We start from the raw sequence: 19,115 nt of genomic DNA, 5'->3' as shown, positions 1-19,115 counted from the left end.
GAGATAAAGTCAGCTTTCTGTGCAACAGCTGTGGTCAGTGACACCCTACCTTATCCCCTGAGCTTCATGGGCACATGCCCCTTGCCCATCTCCCCTGAGCCTTCTTCCATTGTAGGGGTTTTGTGGTTGGTCCAAGTGCTATATTCCTCTCTCCTTCTGGTAAACAGAGACTATTCCCACTGGGTCACCAGAATGAGTCTCCTTAGCTCAGCTCATGGAGCCCAAACCCCCTCATGTCCCCACCAAAGAACTGGAAATGTTTGTCCCCTTCCTCCATTTACACCCCCCAGCAGAGCAGCACTGACTCCTCTGGAAATCGTTAGCAGAGGCCCCTGCTCTGCATGGCACACTCAGCCAGCACAAAGCGGAGCTCGAGCCAGGGAGCTGAACGAAGGTAAAGGAGAGAGGCAAAGTGGGAGGTTCTGTGAGGAAGGCAAAGGGTTTGTCTCGCAGAAGACTGCTCTAATTTGTCCCTGTCTTTTCCTCCTTGGACAGGCCCCCATGCCCAGCGTCAGCAAATGTCCAACAGCAGCTCCTTCAATGAGTTCCTCCTCCAGGCATTTGCAGATACGCGGCAGCTGCAGCTCTTGCACTTCTGGCTCTTCCTGGGCATCTACCTGGCTGCCCTCCTGGGCAATGGCCTCATCATCACAGCCGTAGCCTGCGACCACCGCCTCCACACCCCCATGTACTTCTTCCTCCTCAATCTCTCCCTCCTCGACCTTGGCACCATTTCTGTCACTGTCCCCAAATCCATGGCCAATTCCCTGTGGGACACCAGAGCCATTTCCTACTGGTAATGTGCTGCACAGGTGTTTCATTTTACCTTTCTCTTAGCAACTGAGTATTCTATTCTCACTGTCATGGCCTATGACCGCTATGTGGCCATCTGCAGACCCCTGCACTATGGCACCATCATGGGCAGCAGAGCTTGTGTCAAGATGGCAGCAGCTGCCTGGAGCACTGGTTTTCTCCATGGTCTCCTGCATACTTCTATCACATTTTCCATACCACTCTGCCAAGGCAATGTTGTGGAGCAGTTCTTCTGTGAAATTCCCCAGATCCTCAAGCTCTCCTGCTCAGACACCTACCTCAGGGAACTTGGGGCTCTTGTGGTTACTATTTGTTTAGTCTTCGGGTGTTTCATTTTCATTGTGCTGTCCTATGTGCAGATCTTCACAGTTGTGCTGAGGATCCCTTCTGAGCAGCGCCGGCACAAAGCCTTCTCCATGTGCCTGCCTCACCTGGCCGTGGTCTCCACGTTTATCAGCACTGGCTTCTTTGCCTACCTGAAGCCCCCTCCCTCTCCTCCCCAGCTCTGGATCTGGTGGTGTCTGTTCTGTACGCAGTGGTGCCTCCAACAGTGAACCCTCTCATCTACAGCATGAGGAACAAGGAGCTCAAGGACGCCCTGAAGAAACTGGTTCAACTGCTACTACTTCAGCAGCAATGAGCTGCCCATCTCTCCTCACAAGGGATTTCCCATTTACCTCGGTCAACTCTTATGCTTTGGGCATTCTGCCTGTGATCGTCATTTGTACACAAATTCTTGAATTCATCCCACTTCTCCAGAGGCACAAACCCTGTCTGCCAAGTTGATTAGTCAGTGGGGATTGGATTTGGAGACTGACTCATTGTAATAAACATGTCCATGTTTTCCCATGATGAAATAATGGAAATTGTCAGGGAGGTTGTGAATCTCAGGAGAAGAAATTTTCATCTACCCCTCAGGCTGGTGTACCACTGCTTTGTCTGTTATGCTATGGACTTAATCTCAGTAAGCTTTCACATATTTCCCCACATCCTGATTAAACCGATCATTTCTGAAGTCATCTTTGCAGCAGACTATCTGGACATAGGCACTTTCCCTTGTTTTCCACTTTTCCTTCTCTCCTTTCTCTTTATTCATTCAGACACCTCTGCTCTCTCTAGGTGCTGCTCTGATGTTCGGGGAGTGTAAAGCTTGCCTCATCTTTCAGGAGGCTAGTTGTCTCTTTAGACAATGCCTTAACTGGGTTTTTCCTCTATCCTTTCCTATCAATCTCTCTAAAATATTTCTCCTAAGGCTGTCCCTTGTGGAAAGTGCACCTCCCTGGAGGCAGCCTGGACTTGAAACACAGTTTAGGAGTTTATTTTGATTTTCATTCAACTCCATCATCTTTTACTTTTGCTGGATCCCAATAAAGAAAAAGCCTCCTGTGTCTATTTGCAGCTAGTTCTCAAAGGAAAGCAGGTGGGAATTGGTGCATAGAGGCTGTAGCATTCAGCTACAGACGTGAGTGGAAGAAAGCTTCGATTTTAACCAGAGTGAGGTATATCCCCAGTGGCTGATGAGAGAAATGGCAGGGCTGGGGAGGTGAGGAGCAAGGCTGTTCGTACATGTCTCCTGTCAGAAATGCTGCTTTTCTCACACATCACGATTCCTTAGGAGACCCTCTGAGTCCCTATGAGTTGGAGAATGTGGCTATCACTTATTCTGTAAGCTGAAAAGTAAAGAAAACGTTACCAGCAGAAATCCTTTCTCTCTTTTTTTTAGGTGCTCATTGAAATCTTCCTCTTGTAAAGACACTCCTGAAACCTCTCCAATTAGCTACACGAGGACTGAAGGAAATTATGGGGATAGACAGGGCTTGTTAGGACTTTTAGCATTTTAATGACCCTTGGGTGTATTAGGTGCTGAGTCCATGAATGTTGGATTCTGCGAGGAGACTGAACAAACCTCTCAAGAAGTTGAATTCAGAAGCCAGTCGCAAAGCCTCGAGGAGCATTAATGGGTCCCCCTGAGGGCCATTACTCACAGAGCCTCCCTGGGGGCTGATTAGAGCAGGAAGTTGGAGGCCCTGATTGCAGGTAGGCAAAGGAAATGTGCAGGTGGCTCTGATGCCAAGTCAACCTTGATGTGTTTTATCATACAACATGGCCAGGCACTGACACCCAGCCCCTGGGTAGGGTGATCCCTTGCCTCACACTTTGCTCAGGCCTCTCTGTGGGGGGCAGTGTGAGGGTGGGAGGGTGCCACGCTGAGTTAGGGACAATGAGATGGCACCTTCCAGGCACTCCCTGGGAGGCAGGAGGAGGAAACAAGGCCTCTCCTGCCCTTTGCCTCCACTTCACCAGGATAATATAGCCCAGGTCCCTCAGCCTCCCTCTACAGGTCATGTGCTGCAGGCAACAAGCCCCATCTTGGCAGATCTCCTCTGGACCCTCTCCACGTCCTCCCCATTCCTCCAGCACTGGGCATCCCACACTGGCACACATGATTCCAGATGTGGCCACACCAGTGCTGAGTCGACGGGGGATAGGAACTGTCCTTGTCTGGGTGGCCAGACGCTTCCTAATGCAGCCCCGTATGCAGCTGGCCTCATCTGTGGTGAGCACGCACCACAGGCTCATATGGCATCCCTCCTAATGTCCAGGTCCTTCTCCTCAGGGTCACTCCCCCAAGGCAGCACCTGCCACTTCCCCTTGCACAACTTCAGCAGGCTTCTCTTGGCCTCATCTCCAAGCTTCTGCAGCTCCCTCTCCACTCAAGCTCCTTTCTGTCAGCTCTGAATGTGTGCGTGCAGATGCCTCATCCCATCTTGTCAGGCCTCCCACGGGATGCCAGCATGACGACCTGCAGGACGCTACAGATAATAAAGGGGGTAGCATTGTAAAGGAAGTGCTGGCAATGGTGGAAATGAGCATGGCAACCATCTCGGAGAAGGCAAAGGAAGGTACAAAGGCAGCAAAAGCAGGGTCAATGGGGATAGGGTAAAGAGAGGTGGTCTGACTGCATGGGAGGAGATCAGGGTGGTAAAGGAGAAGAGCTTGTAAGGTGGCAAAGAGGGGGAAATGCAATGAAAGGTGAAGCCAATGAAAACCCAGGGCTATGTGGGGGTACCTGCCAAGCAGCCCTGAATCTGAAATCCTCTGACCAGAGCAGCACAAGACAGTAAGAGGAATATTTTGCCTAAGGTCAACAGGAGAAGACCCGGGGTGGAAGGAAATGCCAAATGCTTCAGGCTGGAAGGGACCTCAGGCTGTCTCTAGCCCTACCTCCTTCTCACAGCAGGCTCAGCTATCAGCTCCAACCACCTTGCTGAGGCCTTCAGTCATTTAGGTCTTGAAAACCTCTGAGGATGGAGATGGCACAAACCCTCTGGGCAACCTGCCCCAGTGCTTCACTGTTTGCATGGGTAAAACGTTGGCCCTTATCCCCAGCCTGAACCTCTCTTCCTTCAGCTCATGCCCTCTGGGCCTCATCCTCCCATGGTGCACAATGGTGAAGAGCCTGGCTCCGTCTTCTTGATGACCTCCTGGTAGGGATGGGCAGGCTGTTATTCGTTCTGCCCAAAGCATCCTCTTCTCCCTGCTGAACCAGTCCAGCTCCCTCAACCTCCCACAGTCACAAAGCTGACCTTACAAATGTGTGCCTAGGATGTTGAAGGCCCTCCCAGTCCTTCTGGGTTTTACTGGATCTGCAAAGGACCTTAGGCCTGTTAGAGTGCAATCACCCTCATGCCATGACTTTCTGCATGCATCACACTCATTGGGTGTCGTGTTGTAGAGAACGGGTGGTGTAGACGATGAGGAGGGCCCATTCTGGACAAGCAGTCCTTCATCATTAAACCTTGAGCTGAAAACCTTTCAGGCCCAAAAGGCAACCTCACACCGCTAGGAGGGGCTGGCTCTGGGGATGCCATGTGTGGTGCTAACCAACATGCAAAAAAGGAATTCTGGAGTGCAAGAATGGCAGTAGCTATCACCAGAGATGCCAGAATCACCGATCCATTTCAGTTGGAAGGGACTTTGGGAGGTCTGACCTCCTGCTCACATCCGGATCAACACGGAAGTCACAACAAGTTCCTCCGGCTTTGTCCAACAGCGTCCTGAAAGCCTCCAAGAACAGAGAGTCCATAACCTCTTCAAATGCTTCATTATCCTCACTGATTTTTCTCCCTGCTCTCCAATTTTCACTTTTAACCATTTCCACTCCTTCTCCTGCCATGGATCCCTGTAATAATCTGGTTCACTATGGGTGGCAACCTTGAGCTGGGAAGCTGCTACGAGTCACTCCAAAAGCCTTTCCTGCTCCAGGCTGAACAAACTTGTTCCCTCAGCCTCTCCTCACAGGACAAGTACTCCAGCCCCCAATCACCTTGGGGGCCTGCAACTGAAATCACTCAGAGTGATCAGCAGTGCTCTTCTACAGGGCCCCCAAATGGATGCAGTATCTAGGTGTGCTCTAAAGAGGCAGAATAGAGGGGGATAATCACTTCCCTCCATCTCCTGCCTTTGTTCTGGTTCATGCAGGCCAGGATGCTGTGGCCTCCTTGGCTGCCAGGGAACACTACTGACTCACGGTCAGCTCCCTGCCCACAAAGTCTCCCAGGTGCTTTTCCACTGAGCTGCTGCCCAGCCAGGGACTCCCCAGCCTGTATCTCTTCAGGGTGTGGGTCTATGCGAGGTGCAGGACCTGGCATTTGTCCTGCTTGAATTTCACGAGAATCCTGACAGCCCATTCCTCCTCCCTGCTGAGGTCCCTCCAAATGGCAGCCCTCAAGCATGTGACTGCTCTGCCTGATGAGGTGTCATCTCAAATGTGATGAGAGTTGCCTCCTCCAGGTCACTGATGAACCTCTTAGACAGGTCAGGTGGCAGTAGAGACCCCTGCATACTCCACTTGTCAGCAACTTCCAGGGAAAGAATGACCCCTTCCTAAAAACCCTCTGAGCTCGATCATCCAGCCAGCTTTTTAGCCATCTGGGTGTCTACCCAGCCTATCACAACGCCTTTCTTGTATACAAGAATATTGTGGGAGACAGTGTCAAACACTTTGCTTAAAATCATGGTAAGGGACCTCCACTACTCTACGCTCCTCCACAAGACAGGTCTTTCATCAGAGAAGGCAATCAGGTTGGTCAGGAATGATTTCCCTTCACTTAATCTATGTGGACTGTTCCGAGTCACCTTCTTCTCCTTCATGTGCCCAGAAAGGTGATCCAAGATGAATCGCTCCATGACACACTCCTCACTCAAGTGAGGCAGAATGGCCTGCAGCTCCCCGCGTTGTCCTTGTGGCCTTTTAGGCAGATGGCCACAACATCTTCCTTTTTCTCATCATTGGCACCTCCCCCGATCTCCACAACCTTTCAAAGAAGAGCCCTATTGTCAGAGTGGTCAGCCCTCTCAATGTCCTGACACCCTCCAGAAACCTCCTGCACTGCTTGCACTCTGCTGTGACAGGGGCATGAAATTCCCTGCATAAGAAGCAGGCCCTGTGATCCACAGGCTTCCTCACGTTGATTCAAGGAGATGCATCCACCTCCTCAGCCTAACTGAGTGGTGTGAAAGTCACGCTCACCCACAAGCGCTCACCCAGCCCCTGGTCCATCCCAGGGAAGACCTCCATACATCTGAGCTGCCCCTTCACACAAAAGGCATCCTCCTGCCTCATCTTCCATGCCAATCTCTCCTGAAGAGCTTGTAGCCTGCCATCACAGCCCTCCAGTGGTGTGAGCGATTCCAACACATTTCTGTTATTCCAGCCATCTGGCAGCATTGTGAAAGCTTGTGCATCTCCACCTGCTCCTGCCTGTGCCCCAGGCTGAAGACATTTGCAGATATTTGGGCTGCAGAGCCTCAGCTATGGCACAGCTCCCTCTGCTTCCCTCCCTCAGCAGAAATATCATGGGATTGCTCTCCGGTACCCACCTGTCCATGCTGCCCTTGTCCTTGCCCTTGGCCTCTCTGGGCAGGGGGGTTTCCGATGCAGTTCAGACACTCACCCTGTGGGTCCTGCCATGCAGATGTGTCCTTGACACTGAGGTGCCCAAGCACCCCTCTAACGCGTGGGGCTGTGGGCAATGCAGTGTGGGGGGCTGGGAATGAGCCAACTCTCTCTTCAGGACAGCCCCTCTTAGGACATTCCACTGTTTCCTTGGGGTGTCCAGCTGGGCTGCACTCTGCCCTCCAGAAGGGCACAGATCCCCCATTGCATCTTGGTGTTATCTAGGTGCCCCATGGAGAACTTCCTAGATACTGAGGCCATGGAAATGCTGCTGGCAGGCTGCATGTGGGCAACTGGAATGAGTCCAAGGTGCTCCTGGTTAGAAGGGGAGTGCTGAGATGTCCCTCAGATGCTCAGGGAAAGGGTGCTGGGTTGGTTGCTCTGCGCTTTGGAACTGGATTCCTCTGTGGTGTCATTTCTTTTTAGGGTAACATGAGTGCAATTGTCCTCCACCTCTGCAGTGTGAGCACAGGGCAGCTGGGAAGAAGACAGATGGGCAGACCAGCTCTGCTCACTCTGCACTAAAGCCATGCTGAATCCTTTTGCCTCTCAGGAACCACAGCTGGTCACTCTGAGTGCAGTAGCAGTGCTGAGGATTTCTGTCTCCAAGAATCCTCCTCGGGTGTGAGAAGGGCACCTAACAGAAAAGAAAAGAAAAGAAAAGAAAAGAAAACAAAACAAACAAATCCTTAAAACTCTTAATGAACTCCCATTGTTTAGAACTGGGAGAGAAGATGCTGAAAGCCCTTCTACATGAGCAGTGGATTAAATCTGATTCAAAAGGTGAATATAGAAGTTGAATCACCCCTGCTCCCATGTATGCAGTGCTGTAGGTCAGGGCTGACTCCTCTGGAGCCCACGGGCAGAGGCCCCTGCTCCTCACAGCAACCTCAGCCAGCACAGACCAGAGCTCCAGCCATGGAGCTCAATGACAGTGGTGCTGAGATGGGGAGAGGTAATGTGTGTGTGTTTGGGGGAGGTTATGTGAAAATTTTCCGCAGAGAAGTCTGTCCTAACTTGTCAATGACTCTTCTTCCTCAGACAGTTTCCTCAGCCAGGAGGGAGCAAATGTCCAATAGCAGCTCCCTGAATGAGTTCCTCCTCCAGGCATTCGCAGGCACACAGCAGCTGCAGCTCTTGCACTTTGCGTTCTTCCTGGACCTCTACCTGGCTGCCCTCCTGGGCAATGGCCTCATCATCACAGCCGTAGCCTGCGACCACCGCCTCCACACCCCCATGTAATTCTTCCTCCTCAACATCTCCGTCCTCGACCCTCACTCCATCTCTGTCACTGTCCCCAAATTCATGGCTAATTCCCAGTGGGACACCAGGACCATTTCCTACTGGGGATGTGCTGCCCAGATCTTTCTGCCTCTCTTCTTTTTCCCCCAGTGCAATGAGCAGAGTTTCCCTTTGCAGTGTCTTTCTTGGCACTGACACCAAGGGAGCTCAGGTGAGTACAGGTGGGGTGAGACGATGGGTCCTGTGTCCATTAGGAGAGTTCAGCTTCCTTGGCCAAAGTCAGGGTGCGATCTCACACACCTCTTCTGAGAGCCCCTGCATGGGCTGGTCCCTTCCCCATACCGTGCTGCCATCGTTCACAGTGGAGCGGGAGTGGAGGGTCTGGATGCAGCAGGGCAGTCTGGACGCAGCCTGTGGGGACAGACCCTCTGCTCCTCAGGACCATCCCCCCCACTACCACAGCCCACATTTCCTCACTGCAGCCTTTGCATGGGGGCTGCAGCCCTCCTGGAGACACGTCTGCCAATGGTAGCAGGACTTTCTTTCTTCAGGGCTTCCTTTCCTCATGTCCACACTGGCCTGCTGTGCTCTGAGGTTTGTATATGGCCTAAGCACTGTCGTAATGTGGTGGTGGTGCATTCCTGTGAGCACCAAGAGAACCAGGCATTGGGCACCTTTCTGCCAGCACTGGCCTCCAGAATAACATTTCCATAATAAAAGGAGATCTGCCCTGTGACATGCCTGAACTCAGGCCTTTCTTCAAAGATGGAGCTGAAAATACACCCAGGGAACTGCACCACAAAAGGGCCTCTGCTCTGCTTGTGAACTCTGTGGGCTCCATAGGACGAGCTCAGAGTGCCAGAGTGATCTCTTAGGGAGCAAGGGCTGGATCCAGGGCTCATATCTTGGTGAGCAGTGCCAGTGGAAATGCAGGCAGAGAGGGAGGGGATCTGCTGGACACAAGAGCAGGGGAGACAGAGAGTGACCGGCCTCATTGTGGGGCCTCCTCCCCTTTGCTGGAGAGCTGCTCCATTTGTCCTGAAGCCTGCCCTGACTTATGCTGTGGACATGCCTGTGCCTGGCCCTGCACCTCTCGGGTGCTGACCTGACCCTGTCCCCGTCCTGCTGACCTGACTCCCCATCTCTGCCTCAGACCTGCCCCCTCACTACAGGCAAGAAAGCCTTGGCAAGGGAAGCTGGGATCTGAGCATATCCCAGAGAAGGTTGTAGGTACAAAAGGTGACCGCATATCCCCACAGCAACTCCAGCCTGAAAGCCAAGTCAAAGGTGTAAGGAGGGCTTCAGATTTCAGCCCCTACCCACGTAACAGTGCCCATGGACAAACAGCTGCATGAAAAAGTGAGGGCAGCCACTTGGGGTCTGATTTGATGATGCACAGTTACGAGAGCAAGTGTTTCTGTATCCCAGCTCAAGTGTTTAAGCACCATTTGCCTCTGGGTTCCTGCTACAAAGAAGATGTTGTCGGGAGCAGCAAGAGTGGGGCTGCTCCATGTGGGAAGGGGAGTCAGGAGCCAAGGGTGCTGGCAAGGCAGGTAGGGCAGTGCCCCACCGACGAGAGGTGCCAGCCTGCAGTGCCCAGAGAAGAGGAGCAGAGGAGGTTTGGGGATGGTAACCGGAGTCAGGCGCAGTCCAGCGATCTCCAGAGAAGACTGTAGGGCTCCAAGCAGCCCTACTTTGTGCAGCAGGTTGGACTAGAGACCTCCAGAGGGCCCTTCCCACTGAAACTCCTCTGTGACTCCATGAATGGGAAGACCCCCAAGCACACAGACAGGCTCTGTCTTTTCTGCAGGCTGAATTTCTGGCGAGCGAGGGGCAGAGCCCTTGTCCAGCCCCACTCTCCCTCGTCCTCCTCTGCCTCTGAGCTAGCGTCCTGCTGCATGGCTGGGGCTGGATCCCCAATATGAGGAGAGGTGGGGATGGTCTGGGGCCAGGTAGCTCCTGCTTGCAGAGCTGGTTCCCACGGTGCCAGGAGAGGGGCCAGGGGATGGGAGCAAGGGGGCAGCAGGCCAGGCAGGGGCAGGGGGGAGCAGGGATGTGGCAGAGGCCGCATGGAGGGGGCACAGCCAGTGCTGCTGCAGCAAAGCGGCTGTCACCTTTGCTTCCCTTGCAAAAGCTTCTGCAGGGCTGCCAGGCAGGAACAGGCTGTTCCCCTGTCCCTGTGCTGCCCTCCCAGCAGCATGGGGCATGTGAGGAGGGGCTTGGCGTGCCCTGTCCTTGGGGCCAGCTCCCCAGGGCTGGTACAGCTTGGCCTGAGGCACCTCCACCTCCTTGGCCTCTGCTCCAGCATGGCTGGCACAGGGATGAGAGCTCCTCAGGCAGGGCAGAGCAAGCCTGGCTGGGGCAGCATCAGGGGTGAGATGCAAAGGTCCTTGGCTCAGCGCTGGCCTTTGGAAAACTCCCTCTGGCATCCCGAGAGGCTCCATCTGCCTCTTCCACCCTGCCCTGTGCTCCCCTCCCGCTGGACAAAGTGGGGCTGAGCATTGCCTGGGGACTCTCCTCCCCATGGGGAGCAGAGGGAGGACTTCACCAGCCCCACACTGCCTTTTCCACCCCCAGCCTTTGCACTTGCACTTGTGCCCACTTGCCTTCACCACTGGAAGCCCATGAAAATCCCAGTGCTCCTGCCCTCAAGCTGGCATCCAGCCTGAACCTGGAGCCTGGCTGGCCACAAAGACATCAGCTGTCCAGTGCACCACCAGGGTGACTTGGGAGAGGGCAGATCCCCTCTGCCTCATTGGGGCTGGGCATAAGGGCAGGGTTGGGCACAGCTTTTCCCTGGGGATCTCCCTGAGGAGCTGCCCCAGGTGATCTTGCACTTCTGCCCTGGCAGCAGCACCACCCATGCTGAGGGTGCCAGGATGGAGTACACAGAGGGTGGAAGGGGGACAGGCTGCCCAGGGGGAGCATTTAGACCTTGTCCGTGCACACAGGGATGGAGTGAGGAAAGCCAGAACTCAGCTGGAGATGGAACCAGAGACCTCGCACATGGAAAGGGCTGGAGTATTATTCAATGATTATGAAATGATCCCCCAGAGTCTGGGGGATCCAAGCACCCGGCCCCTGCCCAGTCCAGGTGGACCCCCCACGGCTGTTAGCAGACAGCCGTGCTCCCAGATCTGCTGGGGTCTGGTGCAGAAGAGTGACCATGCAAGGCTGGCCTTTTCCCCTCCATCGGGATATGGAGACCTGCAGGAGGATGGAGCTGGCCATGCACCACCCCACAGCTGGGATGAGCAGCCAGCAGTGGAAAGGGGCCATGTGAGGGGCTGGTCCAGGACGATGGCCTTCGGGCAGCTTCCCCAGTGTGTCCATGCAACACAGGGATCACCCTGGGCTCTTCTCTTCTGCACCCTCCATGTCCTGGTGCCTTTCCCAGGAGACCTCCATTTGCCTGCAAGCACACTGGTGGGTGCTCCCACGCTGCTGTTCACACACAGGAGCTGCCTGCTGGCATTTTGCCTCTCCCAGGCACTTTCCAGCCCATCTCAGCCCCTCCCCAGTTCTCCCCACCTCTCCTGCCCTCTCCCCAGCCCACCCAGCAGAGCAGCCCAGGCTGAGGGTGGGGAGGGACACTCCCTTCCCTGTGCCTGCTGGGTCCCCACTGCTTCTCCTGAGATTTCTGAGCTCTCATTCAGTGCATTCTTCGGTTTAGCCCTTTACCTTTGGGTGACTCCACTTGGGTTTGGGAGTCTCCACTCACTGCCCATCCCAGGCACATGCTGTCCCAGGAGATCCCCTGTGCTCTCGGGGTGGCTCCATATTCCCTTCCAGAAGCATGGACATCTCTCACCAGCCCTGTAATATGGCAGACAGTCCCCAGCAGACACCACTTGACCACTCACCTGCTCCAGGGACACTGGGCACCCACAAGTTACAGCTGACTTCAGCCCTCCTGCCCAAACACATCACCCTGTGAGCTCATGCCCCTTAGCCCATGGAAAACCCAAGCACAGCAAAGGCCCTTTTCGGGTGCAACTCCCTGAGCACATTCTTGGCTCCAGCTTGGGAAGAAGAGCCCAACCTTCAGGCACTGTCCTCAGGAAATTCCCTTTTATTGCAGACATGCTGGATGGGAAGCCTGCCCGGACACAGTGCTACACAGATTTACGGAAGGCTTCCAGGTCAGACGGACAGGGCAAACAGACAAGGTTTGTGCTGCTGGAGAAGAGGGATGAATTCAAGCATTTACAAACAGAATTATCACAGACAGAATGCCCAAAGCAGAAGAGTTGCCCGAGGTAAATTGGAAATCCCTTGTGAGGAGAGATGGGCATCTTATTGCTGCTGAAGTAGTACCAGTTGAACCAGTTTCTTTAGTGTGTCCTTGAGCTCCTTGTTCCTCATGCTGTAGATGAGAGGGTTCACTGTTGGAGGCACCACTACATAAAGAACAGCCACCACCAGATCCAAAGCTGGGGAGGAGAGGGAAGGGGGCTTCAGGTAGGCAAGCATGACTGTGCTGACAAAAAGGGAGACCACGGCCAGGTGAGGCAGGCACATGGAGAAGGCTTTGTGCCGGCCCTGCTCAGAGGGGATCCTCAGCACAACTGTGAAGATCTGCACATAGGACAGCACAATGAAGATGAAACACCCAAAGACTAAACAAAGAGTAAGCACAAGAGCCCCAACTTCCCTAAGGTAGGTGTCTGAGCAGGAGAGCTTGAGGATCTGGGGAATTTCACAGAAGAACTGCTCCACAACATTGCCTTGGCACACTGGTATGGAAAATGTGTTAGCAGTGTGCAGGAGAGTATTGAGAAAACCACTGGCCCAGGCAGCTGCTGCCATTTTGACACAAGCTCTGCTGCTCATGATGGTCCCATAGTGCAGGGGTTTGCAGATGGCCACATAGCGGTCATAGGCCATGACAGTGAGAACAAAATACTCAGTTGAGATGAGAAAGTAAAAATGAAACACCTGTGCAGCACATCCCCAGTAGGAAATGGCCCTGGTGCTGCTCAGGGAATTGGCCATGGATTTGGGGACAGTGACAGAAATGGTGCCAAGGTCGAGGAGGGAGAGATTGAGGAGGAAGAAGTACATGGGGGTGTGGAGGCGGTGGTCGCAGGCTACGGCTGTGATGATGAGGCCATTGCCCAGGAGGGCAGCCAGGTAGATGCCCAGGAAGAGCCAGAAGTGCAAGAGCTGCAGCTGCCGCGTATCTGCAAATGCCTGGAGGAGGAACTCATTGAAGGAGCTGCTGTTGGACATTTGCTGACGCTGGGCATGGGGGCCTGTCCAAGGAGGAAAAGACAGGGACAAATTAGAGCAGTCTTCTGCAAGACAAACCCTTTGCCTTCCTCACAGAACCTCCCACTTTGCCTCTCTCCTTTACCTTCGTTCAGCTCCCTGGCTCGAGCTCCGCTTTGTGCTGGCTGAGTGTGCCATGCAGAGCAGGGGCCTCTGCTAACGATTTCCAGAGGAGTCAGTGCTGCTCTGCTGAGGGGTGTAAATGGAGGAAGGGGACAAACATTTCCAGTTCTTTGGTGGGGAAAGGAGGGGGTTGGGCTCCATGAGCTGAGCTAAGGACACTCAGTTTGGTGGCCCAGTGGGAATAGTCTCTGTTTACCAGAAGGAGAGAGGAATATAGCACTTGGACCAACCAATAAACCCCTACAATGGAAGAAGGCTCAGGGGAGATGGGCAAGGGGGATGTGCCCATGAAGCTCAGGGGATAAGGTAGGGTGTCACTGACCACAGCTGTTGCACAGAAAGCTGACTTTATCTCAATGCAAAGGGGACCATGACTGGAGGGTAACCTTGGTTTTAGATAAACAGCTATGTCAGTTGAGTGGATCAAGTGACTACACCCCAACTGAGTGGATCAGCTGGTGTCAATGTTTTCCCCTGAGTCCATCAAAAGAGTGTGAATGTCTCCCTCAGTTAGCCAGACCAGCATGGGGGGGAGTGTATTCGTGGCTCAGCCCACCACGGAGTATAAAAACTGAACAACTAGCAAAAGAACTTGGAAGAGAGCAATGTGACTGAGCTGGTTTCATCCCATGTCTTCCTTCCTGGCGACTGGGGATGCCCAGTGTTGTTATGGTGAGCACAGGATAGAGACCAGTACTGGGGATCACACTGGTATTGTGATTGAACTGATACTGCAATTGCTCTATTTTGCTAAGTGTAACTCACACTTGTATTGTGATTTCAGGATATTGCTGTGTCACTCTGCTAAATCAAAAATCCTGTGTAACATCCAATATCTTCAAAGAAGTAAGTTTTAATATTAAACATTACACCGTCCATGTGTGGAATAGCTAAAAGAACCTGGTGAGGGAGGATTGGACTCTGACAAGCTCTCCTGCCAGCTGTCTTGGAAAGGGAAGATCCATGTGAGGGATTCATCTCCCCCAGCCTTGCCCTCCTGAACACAGGTGTTTGTATCTGAAGCAGCCACACCAGCTCCCATTCTAGCAAGGCAGGGAAACTCTCACGTGAAGGCAGCGGGTGCCCGACCCTTTCTGGATGTCTCCGTTCCAATGCGATAGACCCTCTCCTCACACCAATTTACCATCTGCTCCTCAGCAGAGACACAGGGGACTGGCTCAGAGGAAGGTGTCTGCATCAGAGGGACTGACCATGACTTGCCCAAATCCTTCCTCCCATGCTGATTCTCTTTGCAGTTCCCTCTCATTCCCTGCCCATCTCGCTGCCTGGAACTCTCCCTGCTGGCAGCTCCTTCTCTATCCCAATGTCTTTTCCCTGCTGGTGCTCACAGACCCCATCCCACCCTCTGCACGCTCTGTTCTGCCCGACGGAAACCTACCGGGACAGGGCGCTGGGCTGAGGCATTGCTGTGCTCAAAGGCCCTGAGGAGCAGGTCAGAAAAACCCTGAGAAGGCCATAAAGGTGATGCTGGTGCTGTCTGTAGGCCAAGGCCGGGTTGAAGGGGTTTGCTGAGCTTTCTCACAGACCTAGTGATCTCTGAGAGGGAAGGGTTGAGAGTCTCAGTTCCTTCCCAAAGCAGAAAACTCTTTCCTATTTTTCCCCTCCCCACATTACGGAACTCAAAGCACACAGCCTAGAAGGAAAGCTCCTTCCCTTTCAAGTAGCCCCTGCCTTGACCTTCCTTTTGAAAAGTGCCCTCCAGAAATGTCCTCACGGTGAGCTGGAGCTGTGAGCAGCCCTGACCCACGCACCACCCTCTCCACAGCACACTCAGCCTGCCCTGACGGGCTCTCTCCTCCCACCCAGAGCTTCTCCCCGCAGCACTGTGGGGAGTTTGCTGGGCAGGCTGAGTGCTGACCCTCGCAGGCAGCAGACTCACTGCCCGGGGCACACAGCACCCTGGGGTGCAGGAACACTGCTCTGAATGACAGCCATGGCTAGACCTGTGGCACACCCTGGCTTCACACCCATGCAGCTCTCCCTGGCAGAAGGCAGCAGGACACCCTGTCCCTGGCATGCTGTGGCAGGGAATCCCCTCCTCCACTCTGGAGAAGCCAGGAGAGTAGTCTGTAAGAAAACTCTCCATTATGGGCTGGGTTTAGAAACCTCTCCAGGAACAGCAGTAGCATTGCCCTGCAGCCAGAGGCTTAACGTGCAAAGGGCTGTGAAGATTCCTCCCACAAGGAGCTCTCCTCTGGCCTCCCACTCCACACTCCCTTTCACTTCTCTCTGCCTTCTCTCATGGATGTCAGCAAGAGCAGGCAGTGCCCAGAGCCCTGCTGCTCTTGACAGGGGAGCTGCTCCTGCAAAGAGTTGTCTCCCAGCAGGGCTGCCACGTTGCCAGGAGCTCTCTGCGTCCCAGGAGCCTGCCTCTGCTCAGCAACAGTGGTCCAGCTGAAGGCGTGAATTTCTTTGTCCCTTGTGCTTCCTCCTCCTGGGACATGTTCACTGATGTAGACTGAAAGAATCACCTATGGGCCTTTTCTAAAGAATGGAGAGAAACCCATTCCAGCATTGCAATTTGTCTCATCAGAGGATGGTCATCTAGGACACATGGAAATGTCCCACTCTGGAAGACCCTATTCCCATCTCTTAACTAGGCAGGACACCTGTGAAGATCTTTGCAAACATTGTGAGCCCTCTGTGAAAGCACCTGCAAGTGGATGAGATGAGGCTGCGTATGGATACGAAGGCTTCCATAAATGCACCTGGCTTCCCTGGGTGACATGGGGTGTGGGTTTACCTCCTGGTACCTCAGCTCTGCTGCAAATTCCTCCTCCCACAACTGCTGTTACTGCCAGCCCGCTCAGCAAATGCTGTTGTGCCCCCTCCTTTTCCTAGATGGTTGCGGTGCCATATAAGACCCTTATAATAAATGCCAGCATGTCTTGGGTGTCTTTGTGTGAGTGCCCCAAAGCCTCCGTAGCTTGACCTGAGGAAGTCTCAGAGCTCTTGGGCTCCTGGCTCTGCAAGGGGTGAAGATGTGCCCAGGGCCTGGTTGCCCGTGGCACCCAGCCCTCAGTGCTCTGTGGACCCAGCTGTGGAGCCCGGACTGCTGCTGCAGAGCCTGTGCAGCCAGGACAGCTGGCATTTGAGCAGACCTGCAGTCTGGGGCTGTCTCATTGCTTGGGCCTCATTTCAAAGACTCTCAACTGAGCCTCTCAAGGACTCTCAACTGTTTCTCCATTGTATCTGTAACTTTTGTATACCTAAAGAAAATGCCCATTCCCCCCATGCCTAGCTGTAAGTTCTGGAGGGGATGGGGGTGGAAAGCAGCAGCCTGCTGTGCCCAAAGAAAGCAGCATCCTTCCCTCTGAAAACAGCAGCATCACCCAAGGAGCCACCTCTGTCCCTGACTGATCTTGTGCTGCTCATTTGCACAGGCCTTGTGAGCCCAGAGTGCCTTGGCCAACTTCTGGTGTTTCCACAAGAGCTTCCCTGTGTGTCTGGGCTGAGGAGCCAAGGGAAGGCAGCGAGCAGAGCAGTGGCTGTGGAGTGTGCAAGTGGCGAGTGTCCTGCATCCATCTCTTCTTGCTGGCCCCTGGTTGTATGGAGCAGACCGGCAAGCTCTGTGGGGCAGAGACAGTGTGTTTGTAGACTAGGTGGCACAGCAGAGGTCTGGCGTCAGGTTGATGCCTGGTGCAGTGCTGAGTTGATCTGACAGTGTCAGAAACGCTTTCCAGTGCAGCTACTCCCTCAGCTGATCTCTGTACCTGGACACTAGGAGTGGAAGTGGCATCCTGCTGTCATTGTGTAGGTGCTGCAGTGCAAAGGCTCCCAGCTTGGACTTGATGGTAGTAAAGGAAAAGCAAGACCAGTTGTTGCCTTTTGTGATTTGTGCCCAGGGTGACAGAGTGGAGCTGTCGCATGACCTGGAGAGAGTCTTGCCAGGAGATGAAAGCTGTTTGCAGAAAAATGTTCTGTACGGAGTGATAACAGTGTAATCAAGGGACATGCGAGTGGCCCAGGTGAGCTTCTCCTCTGCGAAGGTTTGCATTTTTCAGATCCCTTGTGACTTGGTCAAAGATAGGCCAGCAGCAGGCACGTCGATGCCATTTGTGCTTGTGAGGTCAGTTGTGCGTCTGAAGCTGATAGGCCAACAGCATGCCCATAGCTTTGGTGCTGATGGTGAGGTGCCTTGTGTCTCAGTGCCTCATAAACGGGGAGCAGGCCCATTGCTGCTGTTTGTGCTTGTTTAGGTCAATTGTGCCTCAGTCGCTAACAGGCCAGGAGCAGATATACGGCTTCATTGCTTCCTGTGAGGTCACTTCAGCCTCAGCACCTGACAGTCCAGCTTGATGCATTTTGCTGATGTTTGTGTTTGTGGAGTTCCTTCAGCCTCAGGATCTGCTCGTCCACCAGCAGCCCCATTGCTCCTTTCTGTACTTGTGAGGTGACTTTTGCTTCAGTACCTGCTTGGACAGCATCAAGCACATTGGTTCTTTGGGGCTTGTGAGGTCACTTGTGCCTCAGGGCCTGATAGGCCAGTGAAAGGCACATGTCTGCTGTTTGTGGTTGTGAGGTCACTTGTGCCTCAGTGCCTGGTTTGGGTTGTGAGGTCACTTGTGCCTCAGTGGCTGATAGGCAGTGCTAGTTATTTGGTTGGTGTTTGTGGTGGTGAGGTCACTACTTCCTCACTGGTTGATAGGCAGTGCTAGTTATGTGGTTGGTGTTTGTGGTGGTGAGGTCACTACTTCCTCACTGGTTGATAGGCCATTGCTAGGCCCATGGCTCTGATTGTGTTTGTGAGGTCACTTCTGTCTCATTGCATGATAAGCCAGTGCTGGTCATGTGGTTGTTGTTTGTTGTTGTGAGGTCACTTGTGCCTCAGTTCCTCATGGGCCAGTGCTGATGATATGGTGGCTCTTTTTGATGTCAATCATGCCTCAGTGCCTGATAGGCCAGTGCTGGTCATGTGGCTGTTATCTGTGGTTGTGAGATCCCCTATGCTTCATTGCCTGATAGGCCAGTGCTAGGTCAATGGCTCCTGTTTGCAGTTGGAAGTTCGCTTCCTCCTGAGACCCTCATAGGCCAGCGCTGGTCATGTGGCTGCTCTTTGTGGCCTGTGTGACTGCTCTGAGGCCCTAATAGGGCAGGGCTAGGCCCATGGCTGCTCTTTGTGCTTGTGAGGTCACTTGTGCATCAGGGCCTGATTGTTGGATATAACAGCATTTGCTTAGCACTTGGAGCTGAATCTACTGAAGCCTAAGGCTGCACATCACTGAACTTTTCCCTAAATTGTTTGAGCCATTTGGAACAGGCAGGGAATAAGGAGATAAGGAAGTAAAAAACAGCTTCAGCAATGCTTAGTGAGTACCATGACTCCGCCTGGAGACAGCGGGGAAACCAACCAGGACCGAAGAAGCTATTACTTGTCGAGCAATCATTGGTGCAAGAAATTGAAGAATGGAGAAAGAACTTAAGCTGTAGGGGTATAAATACCCAGGAAATTTTCCCTTCGGGGTCCCTCGGATGAAGCACCCAGCTCGAGCTGTAATACTATGAAAATCATCTCGTAAAAAAATTATTTTGTATATTTTGGATAAAGTGGAAACCTAGAGTCATACCCTGTTAGGGACACTGGATTGAGCAATTTCCCTAACAGTTTGGCACCCAGATGGGACTCTAGGCAACCACCATCGGATCCTCTTATCTCCAAACTTCCAATGGCCGGCATCGGGTGAGT

The 19,115-nt window shown here is 53.4% G+C and overlaps 1 pseudogene; it reads left to right on the top strand.

Annotated features, from left to right (window-relative positions):
- Window positions 1-551: 551 nt before the first annotated feature.
- LOC136994110 (olfactory receptor 14J1-like) lies at window positions 552-1,453 on the top strand (annotated as a pseudogene).
- The last annotated feature ends 17,662 nt before the right edge of the window (window positions 1,454-19,115 follow it).

Source organism: Apteryx mantelli, chromosome 24, assembly GCF_036417845.1.
Source record: "Apteryx mantelli isolate bAptMan1 chromosome 24, bAptMan1.hap1, whole genome shotgun sequence".
Classification (NCBI taxonomy): domain Eukaryota; kingdom Metazoa; phylum Chordata; class Aves; order Apterygiformes; family Apterygidae; genus Apteryx; species Apteryx mantelli.
This window is presented reverse-complemented; position numbering and strand designations above follow the sequence as displayed.